At 40.0% G+C, this 12,838-nt stretch overlaps 1 long non-coding RNA gene across 1 annotated transcript; it reads left to right on the plus strand.

The window, feature by feature from the left end:
• The first annotated feature begins 7,844 nt into the window (after nucleotides 1-7,844).
• LOC139365070 (uncharacterized) lies at nucleotides 7,845-12,514 on the plus strand. Its single transcript, XR_011626538.1, has 3 exons — nucleotides 7,845-7,986; nucleotides 11,733-11,853; nucleotides 12,189-12,514. It is a non-coding gene; the product is annotated as an uncharacterized lncRNA (long non-coding RNA).
• Nucleotides 12,515-12,838: the final 324 nt, after the last annotated feature.

Below are 12,838 nucleotides of genomic sequence, written 5' to 3' on the forward strand. Positions count from 1 at the left end.
TTAATTACTATTATCTGAAAATGAGTGTGCGGCATATGACTGATTATGATACAACAAGTCACATTTTAGCTATACAACATTATATATCAAATTATATGAAAGTATGATAAGATCATACACTAGTATTGTATACTATACATACAAGCAATTATATATATATATATATAACATACATGTGAAAAGATGCTTAAAACGTTAACCTCTCTAGTATAGACATATCCAAGGTCATGAGGTCTCAATGTCTTGTGGAAATGTCAAATAGCTAAACAGTGACTAGACGTTATTTAGAGTAGGCCTCATTATCACAGGGCCCAGTCTAAGAAGCTCTATTTTACCAAAGCAATTATTCATTATTTCTGAATTGAGAGTTTAACATGTCAGTTAAAATAACTTGCATAATTTGTCCCATTTAACACACACATGTAATCCTACTTTCAGTAAAGAACGTTGATGTTCCAGTTTAGACTCTTAAATCACTGTATTCATAGGAAATCATGATTGGTCAGTTCAAACAGGAAACACTTCATATGGATGGTCTCTTTATAATGCATTATAGGAGCATTAATAACACCTTCTATGCATAATGCATCAGGATGCACAACATAGGTGCTAATAACTGCTCATGAACATCTATAACTGCATAAAGCATTATCACCAGGATGTGTAATGCCTCATGAAGAAAAGTATTACTATGCCAGATGCCACATTAGGATCGTTATATTATACATTATGTGCTCATTAAGCTAAAAAAGTAGTAAGTTATTGCAAAGTTGCTAATTAGCGAAAATGCTCAAATATCCCGTGATGATATTCGAACACGCAACCTTTGGGTTGTTAGACGTTCGCGTTATAAGTCCACCCATCCGAAACCAAAGCATGGATTACTGTCTGAGCTTGTCCATACACTGCTTACAGCTTTAAGAAAGCAAATGATATTTTGTAATTAGGGTGAACTATCCCTTTAACAGGAGTGCGGAACTCCTACGTGAAGTCGTTACAGTATAGCCCTCTGACACATTTTCCTAAGGAGACTTTCATGAGGTCATACCACTTAGCTTCATAATCACAAGGCATTATACTGCCTGCTTAAAATGCTGAAGGAATATAGACATGTATTAGCCATTAGTGCCTATGTCATGCAATACGATGTATAATGCATAGATTATAAGGTGTTATAAATACACTTATCACACATTATGAAGAGGGTATTCATAGGAAGTGTTACCTGCAGTTCTTGCGGAAGGAACTGTACCCCACATCCCCACCTACTAGTGACATTGTGAAAAATACCACAACTTTAGACAGGAATTGTGGAGCTATGTTGACATTTGTGTTCACAGTTTCATTAGAATATTTATTTCAGTCAGAGTGTCTGTCAGGTCAAATGACTTAGGCAAATGACATACCCACATACATTGACACCTTATAACCTTAGTGTCAGAAAAGGTTCATTTTCTTCATCTTTTGATTATGTTGATTTGACTTATTTGTAATTTATTTGATGTCCTGTCTGTGGGTTGGTCCCATACTGTTATGAATGGCTTTCACCTGATGCTTTTATGGTTAGTTACCTTACACATGTATTTAGTTTCATTTATGACTTCTTCATGACCAATTTACACTCAGTGTACAAAACATTAAGAACATGACAGACTGACCAGGTGAATCCAGGTGAAAGCTATGATCTCTAATTGATGTCACTTGTTAAATTCACTTCAATCAGTGTAGGGGTGAAGGAGACAGGTTAAAGAAGTTTTTTCTAAGCCTTGAGACATGGATTGTGTGTGGGTGCCATTCAGAGGGTGAATGGGCATGACAAAAGATTTAAGTGCCTTTGAACGGGCTGTGGTAGTATGTGCCAGGCTCACTAGTTTGAGTGTGTCAAGAACTGCAACTCTGCTGGACTTTTCACTCTCAACAGTTTCCCGTGTGTATCAAGAATGGTCCACCACCCAAAGGACATCCAGCCAACTTGACACAACTCTGGAAAGCTTTGGAGTCGACATGGGCAGCATCTCTGTGGAAAGCTTTCGACACCTTGTAGAGTCCATCCCTTGACCAATTCAGGCTGTTCTGAGGGCAAAAGCGGATGTAACTCAATATTAGGAAGGTGTTCCTAATGTTTGTACACTGTGTATAGTACTATGTATTTTGACTGTTGGATTGATATGATCTGCTCATACATTGCCATACAAGTGAGTGAGTTAAGACTATTGTTTAATGAACGACTCAGGTCTGATGGATACAATTGTCCCTCATACTCTTGTATTATTTGTATGAACAAACCTCCACATTATTGTCATATCTACTTTTTAGGAAGGCTGTTCTGCAGAGTTTTGTGTTTGGTCACAACTTGTTTTATTTAATACATTAACATTTTAGTAATTTAGCGGATGCTCTTATGCAGAGTGTCTTACAGGAGCAATTCAAGTTTAGCGTCTTGCTCAAAGGTACCTCAAAAGACCTAGTCGGCTCAGGGATTCAAACCAGTGACTTTTCAGTGACTGGTACAACCCTTATTAATATTATGATGAGTTGCTTTCCTTTTATCATTAAAACATTCCTTTCCAGCTTGTGGTCGTGTTTTCTTCAAATTAGACACTGGTGGAGAGGGAAAGATCAAACTCTGATTTATTTAGTCTTGTGTCACTCGTTTTCAGTTTTTCAAGTTTATGCAGACACACACACACACACACACACACACACGCACACACACACACATGCACACACACACACACACACACACACACGCCACACTAATGCTCCTGGTTTCTACAGTAACTGCTCATGTGATCATGTACACAGACTGTATGTCTGTCTTTGTGGGATGTCTGATGTGTTCACCAGTAACATACAGGAGCCAATGATGGTATGGCACGGTATGTATGGTACAGTAGGGTATGGATGATGAGTTCCTGATGTTTTCCTATTTCATCCCACTCTGAAATGTACCACGTGATTGTAATAATGATATTCTCTTCACACCCTCCACTCACTGAGGGTCAGATGTCACAGTCAACCTAGAGTGTTCATCATCTTAATAAACATGTTAAAAACACTAACTACTAGTGATCACTTTACCCGCGGAATCATTCGAACAGTTATCTACCATGAGGTAAAGTTATCTACCATGAGTTAATGGGGCAGCAAGTAACCTAGTGGAGCGTTGGTCCAGTAACCGAAAGGTTGCTGGATCAAATCCCCGAGCTGACAAGGTAAAAATCTGTCGTTCTGCCGCTGAGCAAGGCAGTTAACCCACTGTTCTCCGGGTGCGGAAGACGTGGATGTCGATTAAGAGTGGTTGGGGTAAATGTGGAATACACATTTCAGTTGAAGGCATCAGTTGTACAACTGACTAGGTATCCCCCTCTTCCCTACAGTTCAACAAAACCATGTGCTTCATTCCTACAGTACAACAACAGCCCCGTCTAGTGGTCAGAAGTGTTGTGTGCAGGACCCTGTGTTTTTACTGACCTTGTGACCTTCTAGACAGGTCATGTGGGCAGGAGACAGGTCATATGGACCTAGTAATGAGTTCTGCACTTCAGACACATCGCAGTGCACCACCTACAGTGCAATAAAGCACTATTATCCGACTGCCCCACCAGTAGGAATCAGGTCAAGTTGTCATCCTACTGGAGGCTTTACATGGGGGAAAGAAACATTTATTTAGAATATTATAACGTTTTAATATCAATGCCTTAAGTTGTATACAAAAAAAATCTAGTTTAATTGTCACAAAACGTTAAAATATTTATCCAAAAACCAGATGTGTTTGTTGTTGCTCCTCCTTATGATGTAACTTCCACTCAACAAGAGAAAGAGTGTCTTTCCCGCCTTGGTTTGCTTTGCACTGACAGACTGGAACTCAACACGCAGCACACAGTAGTTTGTAATAAGAGGCCACCATGTTTATTTCTTATCTGTTTGGTTTATTATTGACAATCCTGTTAATTCAAGGTAAGGAGATTGTGTTTTGACCTTGTATTTTTTCTGGGTGAAGCTGACATTTAATGTCTTAGTCACCCCAATTCCTGACACATATTTACAGTAGTGTAGTTGGTTTAGTTTTTTCGATGTCTTGAGTGTTTGCTTATCTCTCAGCTATTTGCCATTCTCTTGAAAAAGTTACAATTCTCAGGAAAGAGAGATTGCAAAATATATATCTGCAGGCTGTTGGGGTGGAGAAGAAACCAAGAATGTTAGTTGTACAAACCTCCGAACTGGAAATGTGTACAAATACTGTGTAAAGGAGAAGGAGAATCATATATGTGAGCAGTGGCAATCAGTGGTTTCCAATAAGGTAAGATATCTGTTTATTGTATCTCACAAGACTCTCGTGACTACAACTACATATGATGTACAACTTTCAAACTGGGGATTCAATATGACTCACAGGCTTCACTATCAGACTACTGTAGAATGAGAAATGTGACTGTCTTTCACACTTCAGGGGAGGCAGGAAGCCTAGTGGTTAGAGTGTTGGGCTGGTAACCTAAAGGTTGCTGGATTAAATCCCTAAACTGACAAGGTGAAAATCTGTTGTTCTGCCCCTGAACAAGGCAGGTAACCCACTGCTCCCTGGTAGGCTGTCATTGTAAAATATTATTTGTTCTTAACTGACTTGCAATGTTAAATAGATAAAAAAAAATACAGACAGTAGATACAGTTTAATGACAAATGTAATCAGACATGTAGAATATTGTTTTTGTGTGTTAGATGTCTAACTTTACTTTTGTAGGTTTTCTTCCACAGACGTCTACGTGGCTTGCTGAACTTTGTCAACACAAAAACACTACACATACACACAATGTGATTGATGTCAGCTACTCCTGCATCACCCTCCTGGACTGTGTCAATGTAGACCACACTGCCATAAGTGATTTGACTGTGAGTATGGCTATTTATCACTGCAGTTTAGGTTTATGTACAGTTACCTTGTAAACTACAATACCAGAGGTATGATAATGGCCTATTCTACATCCAAACCAATTTCACACATATATTATTTAGCATACTGTATGTAAAGACAATGTTAAATTAAGTATAGTCTGATGGGTGAGAATAGTATCACGTGTGAATCATGCCCAGCGTGTGTAGTCTATAAAGCAAGAAACAGTACTTACATTTTTCGGTGACTTTTCAAATCGTAGTCACATGCCTCATGTAGCCTGTATGTTTTGATAAGCTTTTCTTTTCTGGATTGATATTCTTTCTGGATTTATCTCAGTCTTGTCAGACATTTTGTAAAGTTACTGTTGTTTATCAAACATTATCATAATTTCTTATTAATGTAATAATCTCATCTTTCCATATCACTTTATTGATCTGTAATCAACCACTGAATGATAGTCTCTCTTGTCTTCAGCTGTTGCTATGGGTTATATTAGTTTCTGTCTCTATAGAACAGGGCTCTCCAACCCTGTTTCTGGAGAACTACTGTCCTGTAGGTTACCCCAATCAAATTGTATTTGTCACATACACATGGTTAGCAGATGTTAATGCGAGTGTAGCGAAATGCTTGTGCTTCTAGTTCCAACTATGCAGTAATAACCAACGAGTAATATAACCTAACAATTTCACAACAGCTACCTTATACACACAAGTGTAAAGGGATAAAGAATATGTACATAAAGATATATGAATGAGTGACGGTACAGAACGGCATAGGCAAGATGCAGTAGAGGGTATCGAGTACAGTATATACATATGAGATGAGTAATGTAGGGTCTGTAAACATTATATTAAGTGGATTTGTTTAAAGTGGCTAGTGATACATGTATTACATAAAGATGGCAAGATGCAGTAGGGGGTATAGAGTACAGTATATACAGTGACTTGCGAAAGTATTCGGCCCCCTTGAACTTTGCGACCTTTTGCCACATTTCAGGCTTCAAACATAAATATATAAAACTGTATTTTTTTGTGAAGAATCAACAACAAGTGGGACACAATCATGAAGTGGAACGTTGCCGTACCAGGCGGTGATACAGCCCGACAGGATGTTCTCGATTGTGCATCTGTAAAAGTTTGTGAGTGCTTTAGGTGACAAGCCAAATTTCTTCAGCCTCCTGAGGTTGAAGAGGCACTGCTACGCCTTCTTCACCACGCTGTCTATGTGGGTGGACCATTTCAGCTTGTCCTTGATGTGTACGCCGAGGAACTTAAAACTCTCCACCTTCTCCACTGCTGTCCCGTCGATGTGGCTATGGGGGTGCTCCCTCTGCTGTTTCCTGATGTCCACGATCATCTCCTTTGTTTTGTTGACGTTGAGTGTGAGGTTATTTTCCTTTTCCTCTGCAAAATGTTCTCTAATCCCCATAGCAAAATGTTGCTTAGGGCCGGCTCTGACTGCATGTGTGAGTATGAATGTGTGTACACAGGAGCCACTGTGGTCCCTCATAATGAATTCAGATTTTTGTGGACCCCATCCAAGTTGCCCATCCCTGAAAGCTGATTAAAAAGCTGCATCAGGTTAGTTACAACTGGGGTTGGAGAGAGAACCCACAAGAGGGTAGCTCTCCAGGAACAGGGTTGGAAAGCCCTGCTATAGAAGGCAAAGGAATAATTACTCAATAGATCTGTATGGCATTTCTAAATACCGGCAATGTCTATTGGCAAGCAACAACTTTCCGCAAAGACCCTGCCTTTAGAACCCTGGCCAAGCAAGACATAACATATTCAAGCCAGAAGGGCAACTGGTGTATTTTTGACTGTGGTGTAATGTACCTTAGATGATTCCAGTTGTACCTGTGGGTATCTGACTGAACCTTTGGTACATGTTTTATCACAGAGACATCAGAAAGCCTGATGACGGTGAGACTGTTGAAGCTGTGGTTGTTCTCAGGTTAGTTAGAATACCTCTACTACATCTCTATAGTCTACTCTGTCCTGGATCAGTTTGCTTTTCCTTTTAGTCATGCTCATCATAATCTCACTTTTAGTGACCAAGGAGATGAGCCAGGAGAGGAGAGCAGGCAGTCCATGGACAATGAAGAGACAGGCGCGGACAACCCTCTGCTGAATGGAGATGCCAGGTAAACTGTACCACATGACTAATCACCTGCCAGTCCTCTGTAATGTAGGCTATGGATATGGAGAACATTTGTATCCTTCCCAATCAAGATACTTAAATCCTTATCAATGTAATAATCTCAACTTTAGTGGCCAAGGAGAGGAAGGTGTTCTAGGAATGGAGGATGGAAAGCCGTTAGACAAGGACAGAGCAGACACTGAAACCTGTCAGAAGACACATGCTGATTCCCCTCCACTGAATGTACCCAAGGTTGTCAGGTAAATTCTCCACATGAGGACTCCTTTGGTAGATCTTCATTATCTGTTGAATGACAATCTCATTTCTCCCTTCAGAATTGATCTCATGGATCATGTTAGTTTCTGCCTCTATGGAGGACAGTGTTGTTTCTGGTGGATCAAGAGTTTTAATCCTGATGATATCCCTGTTATTGCTCCCACAGGGTTAACAGCCAGACTGATGACACACAGCTTCTGGGTCAACCTCAGAGCAATGGACACGTGCCATATTGAAGGTGAGAATGTGTATTTATCTGTGTGTAGAGTTGCATGGGATGGTAGAGGAGGTTAAATAACTGGTTGAGGTCATGTTTCCTGATCCAGTCTGTATCTTACTCCACAGGGAATCACACCTGACCAATGGGGCTCTAGGTCAGGGTTCTGGTGAGACTTCACCCCTCCTCTGCAGGTGACTCACTCCTGAGTGAGGGGGGGGGCTGTTATCTCTAAAGGGAACAGTATTATGGTGGATCATGAATGTGAATGTTGATGTCTTATTACTCCAACAGGGTTAACGATGAGACTAAGGAACCGACTCCTGGTACACAGAGTCCAGGACCTCCTCAGATGAATGGAGGACCTCCCATGTCTAACAGAGCTGCAGAGGAGACCACTGCTCTATTGGACAAACAGGCCTTGGACAAGGACCAAGTCACCAAACCTCCTGAGTTAATAGTAAGTACTGTTAATGTCCTCTGACAACTGGTGAACTGTTTGTCTTGGTATCTAAAATGACGGGGCTCGTTTTCTTTTTTGCTCCAACATATTTGTAACTCTTGTGTTTTTCCCCAAGGACAAAGGACCTAATGACATGGAGTCAAGAGGAACTTGACTGTAACAAACGGTGGACGTTTGTATAACAAAAGAAAACCTATTAAGATATTATAAGATACAGTAATATATGATATACAGTACTTATTATAAGATACAGTAATATATGATATACAGTACTTATTATAGGATACAGTAATATATGATATACAGTACTTATTATAAGATACAGTAATATATGATATACAGTACTTATTATAAGATACAGTAATATATGATATACAGTACTTATTATAAGATACAGTAATATATGATATACAGTACTTATGATAAGATACAGTAATATATGAGATACAATACTCATGATAAGATACAGTAATATATGAGATACAATACTCATGATAAGATACAGTAATATATGAGATACAGTACTTATGATAAGATACAGTAATATATGAGATACAATACTCATGATAAGATACACTAATATATGAGATACAGTACTTATGATAAGATACAGTAATATATGAGATACAATACTCATTATAAGATACAGTAATATATGAGATACAGTACTTATGATAAGATACACATATGTGACTAGCTTCATCATAATCAGTCATGTCAACCCCAAGACACATTCTGAAAAGTGTGTTTTACTGCACATTGATTTTCAGAAACCTCAAAAGTTTATTCAGTTAATTCTCTATGTGACAAGTGTAATCTGGATAGGTTAGGAAACGTGTTTAAGTGAAATCAGTTGAAATTCCAAAACAGCCCATTACTTGTAGATAACTAAAATTACAAAATGATTCTAATCTGAAAATGAGTGTGACTTATGACTGATTATGATACAGCATGTCACATATTAGCAATACAACATTATAATGATATGAAAGGATGGTAAGATCATACTTACACTAGTATTGTATACTATACATACAAGCAAATATAAATTACATACTCATGAGAAGATGCATAAAACATAAACCTCTTTAGTAGAGACATTTCCAAGATCATGAGGTCTCAATGTCTTGTGGACATGTCAAATAGCTAAACATTGACCGGGCGTTATTTCCGCTATATATACACAAATGTATGTGGACACCCCTTCAAATTAGTGGATATGTCTATTTCAGCGACACCCGAGCACACATCCATGCAATCTCCATCGACAAACATTGACAGTAGAATGGCCTGTACTGAAGAGCTCAGTGACTTTCAATGTGGCATCATAGGATGCCACCTTTCCAACAAGTCAGTTCATAAAATTTCTGCTCTGCTAGAGCTGCTCCGGCCACCTGTAAGGGCTGTTATTGTGGAGCATCATTGGCTCAGCCATGAAGTGGTAGGCCACACAAGCTCACGGAACGTGACCTCCGTGTGGTGAAGAGTGTAAGTCGCAATCGTCCGTCCTCGGTTGCAACACACACTACAGAGTTACAAACTGCGTCTGGAAGCATCGTCAGCACAACTGTTCGTCAGGAGCTTCATGAACTGGGTTTCCATGGTCGAGCAGCTGCACACAAGCCTCAGATCACCATGCGCAATGTCAAGCGTCGGCTGGAGTGGTGTAAAGCTCGCCGCCATTGGACTCTGGAGCAGTGGAAACACATTCTTGCTTCACCATCTGTTAGTCCATCAGACGAATCTGGGTTTGGCGGATGCCAGGAGAACGCTACCTGCCCCAATGCATAGTGCCAACTGTAAAGTTGGGTAGAGGAGGAATAATGGTCTAGGGCTGTTTTTCATGGTTCGGGCTAGGCCCCTTAGTTCCAGTGCAGGGAAATATTAACTCTATAGCATACAATGACATTCTAGATGATTCTGTGCTTCCAACTTTGTGGCAACAGTTTGGGGAAAGCCATTTCCTGTTTCAGCTTGACAATGTCAGCATGCACAAAGCGAGGTCCATACAGAAATTATTTGTTGAGATCAGTGTGGAAGAACTTGACTGGCCTGCACCCCATCAAACACCTTTGGGATGAATTGGAACGCCGACTGCGAGCCAGGCCTAATCGCCCAACATCAGTGCCCGACCTCACTAATGCTCTTGTGGCTGAATGGAAGCAAGTCTGTGTCTCCGTCTGTGGGCATAAAGGGATAGTTCACCCCAAATTACAAAACAACATATTGTTGTTCTTACCCTGTAAGCAGTCTATGGACAAAATAAGAAAGCATTCCAATGCTTTTGTTTATTTACTGTACTTGGTTAGGGAAATGCAAACGTCTTAGCACTTGTGGCACAAATCCACGTCAATGACCCTGTTAAAAGCATTTTTCTGAAATCATCCTAAAGTGTCAACATTTGCTTGTGTAGCTCAATTAAGTCATTTTAAGATGATTTGGACATGAAGCACAAAAACAATGCAATAAATGGGATATTGGCTTCACATTACTTGACATTGGATTTGATCTAAAAAGTTTGCATTTGAAGACAGTGGTCAGGTTAACAAAACCAAAGGCCAGATTGCTGTCTCAGCTTGTCCATAGACTACTTACGGGGTAAAGAAAGCAAATTATATTTTGTCATTTGGGTGAACTATCCCTTTAACAGGAGTGCGGAACTCCTATGTGAAGTCGTTACAGTATAGCCCTCTGACACATTTTCCTAAGGAGACTTTCATGAGGTCATACCACTTAGCTTCATAATCACAAGGCATTATACTGCCTGCTTAAAATGCTGAAGGAATATAGACATGTATTAGCCATAGTCGTGTGTTCTTCAAATGAGACACTGGAGGAGAGGGAAAGATCCAACTCTGATTTATTTAGTCTTCTGTCACTCTTGTTTTTAGTTTTTCAAGTTCACACACACACACACACACACACACACACACACACACACACACACACACACACACACACACACACACACACACACACACACACACGTGACACACTAAGGCTCCTGGTTTCTACAGTAGCCCTCACAGATGTGATCATGTACACAGCTGTACTGAGTCCAAAGTACTGTTCAGTATGTCTGTCTTAATTGGATGTCTGATGTGTTCACCCGTAACACACAGTAGACAATGATGGTATGGTACAGTATGTGGAGGAGAATGAGTTTACTGATATGGACATTTCCCATACCTTTTGTCTGTGGTAGTGATACATATTATGTACTTCATACAGATGGACTGAAGGACAGACAGACAGGTGGGCTGAGTTTGCCTGTGTAGATGGTTGATAGATTGGTATGTGATGCCTCTCCCTCAGTTTCCCTGTGTAGACGGTTGATAGATTGGTATGTGATGCCTCTCCCTCAGTAGTTTCCCTGTGTAGACGGTTGATAGATTGGTACATGATGCCTCTCCCTCAGTAGTTTGTCTGTGTAGACGGTTGATAGATTGGTACATGATGCCTCTCCCTCAGTGGTTTGCCTGTGTAGACGGTTGATAGATTGGTACATGATGCCTCTCCCTCAGTGGTTTGCCTGTGTAGACGGTTGATAGATTGGTACATGATGCCTCTCCCTCAGTAGTTTGTCTGTGTAGACGGTTGATAGATTGGTACATGATGCCTCTCCCTCAGTGGTTTGCCTGTGTAGACGGTTGATAGATTGGTACATGATGCCTCTCCCTCAGTAGTTTGCCTGTGTAGACGGTTGATAGAAAGTTGTACTAAATGAATGTCTTCTTCCGTAGCTTGCTTAGCATGCTCTCCCATCAAGAAAATGGACAGGTGTGAAGATTTGAGGACGGAATTGAATATGTGTACCAATATGAAACTCCGGCTGGATCTGAAATTGAGGTGTACTCAAACAATGTTAGTGGAGATCTTATGGTTTAATTCAGGATTTGTACTACAGACTTTGTCTTGATTCTCCACCCTTCCCCCAAGTGCACACTTGCACACTTCCCGACATGGATTTCACAATGTTGGAAAGTCCCTGCAGCTAATGTTTACACCCGTTTCAATGTTTTTAACCATGGCGGGAAGTGTGCAAGTGCACACTTTGGGGAAAAGGGTGTAAAATCAGGACACCAACTGTATATGTTGGTATTTTCTTTAGATAATAAGTACTATGTTGTAAGACAAAACAGGGCTTTTTGATTCAAACCTGAATTAAATTCTTTATTTTCTTATGTGCTTTCCCACAGACTCCAATAGCCTACCGTGGCACGAACAAGCCTTTTGAGGCACATCTCTCTGATAAGGTGATAAATGTGAACAACAGTGCTGTCATCCTCTCTGAATGCCTGAATCTAACATTCAAATTCTTTCATGTTCTCCAGGTGAGTCCTGTTGTTATTTCACACAATTGAGATGATTGTTGAAAATGATTTTAGAGATACTTACTTCCCATGTGTCTTCTCTTAAGGGCAAGGTTGAGGAGTGCCATTTGTATTACATTGTTGCAGGTAAAGAATGATGTTCCTATTTTCTTTCATTTTAAACTTCTTGCACTTTCATATTGGTCCATATATCCAAGGCAGTTAAGGCTAATTTCTCTGGATAAGAGTGTCTGTTAAAATGTAAAAAACGTAGACTGACAATTCAACTGACATTTTAATTTACAATCCGACTGACACCTCGAACAACACATCAGGTAAGTACTCTTAACTAATAGAAAGACAGATCATTACTGTCTATAGCATCTCCATCTGTAATAAAGTACATATTCAATTGAAATGACTTTACTCTCTGATTAAACTCAGGAAATGGAGACAGAGCCAAAGCCACTAGCCACACAAAGGAAATCACTGGCGAGTGTTTCCATATTTTTTCTTTTGTTCGACATTCTACTGTC

The sequence above is a fragment of the Oncorhynchus clarkii genome, chromosome 13 (genome assembly GCF_045791955.1).
Source record: "Oncorhynchus clarkii lewisi isolate Uvic-CL-2024 chromosome 13, UVic_Ocla_1.0, whole genome shotgun sequence".
Taxonomy (NCBI): Eukaryota; Metazoa; Chordata; class Actinopteri; order Salmoniformes; family Salmonidae; genus Oncorhynchus; species Oncorhynchus clarkii.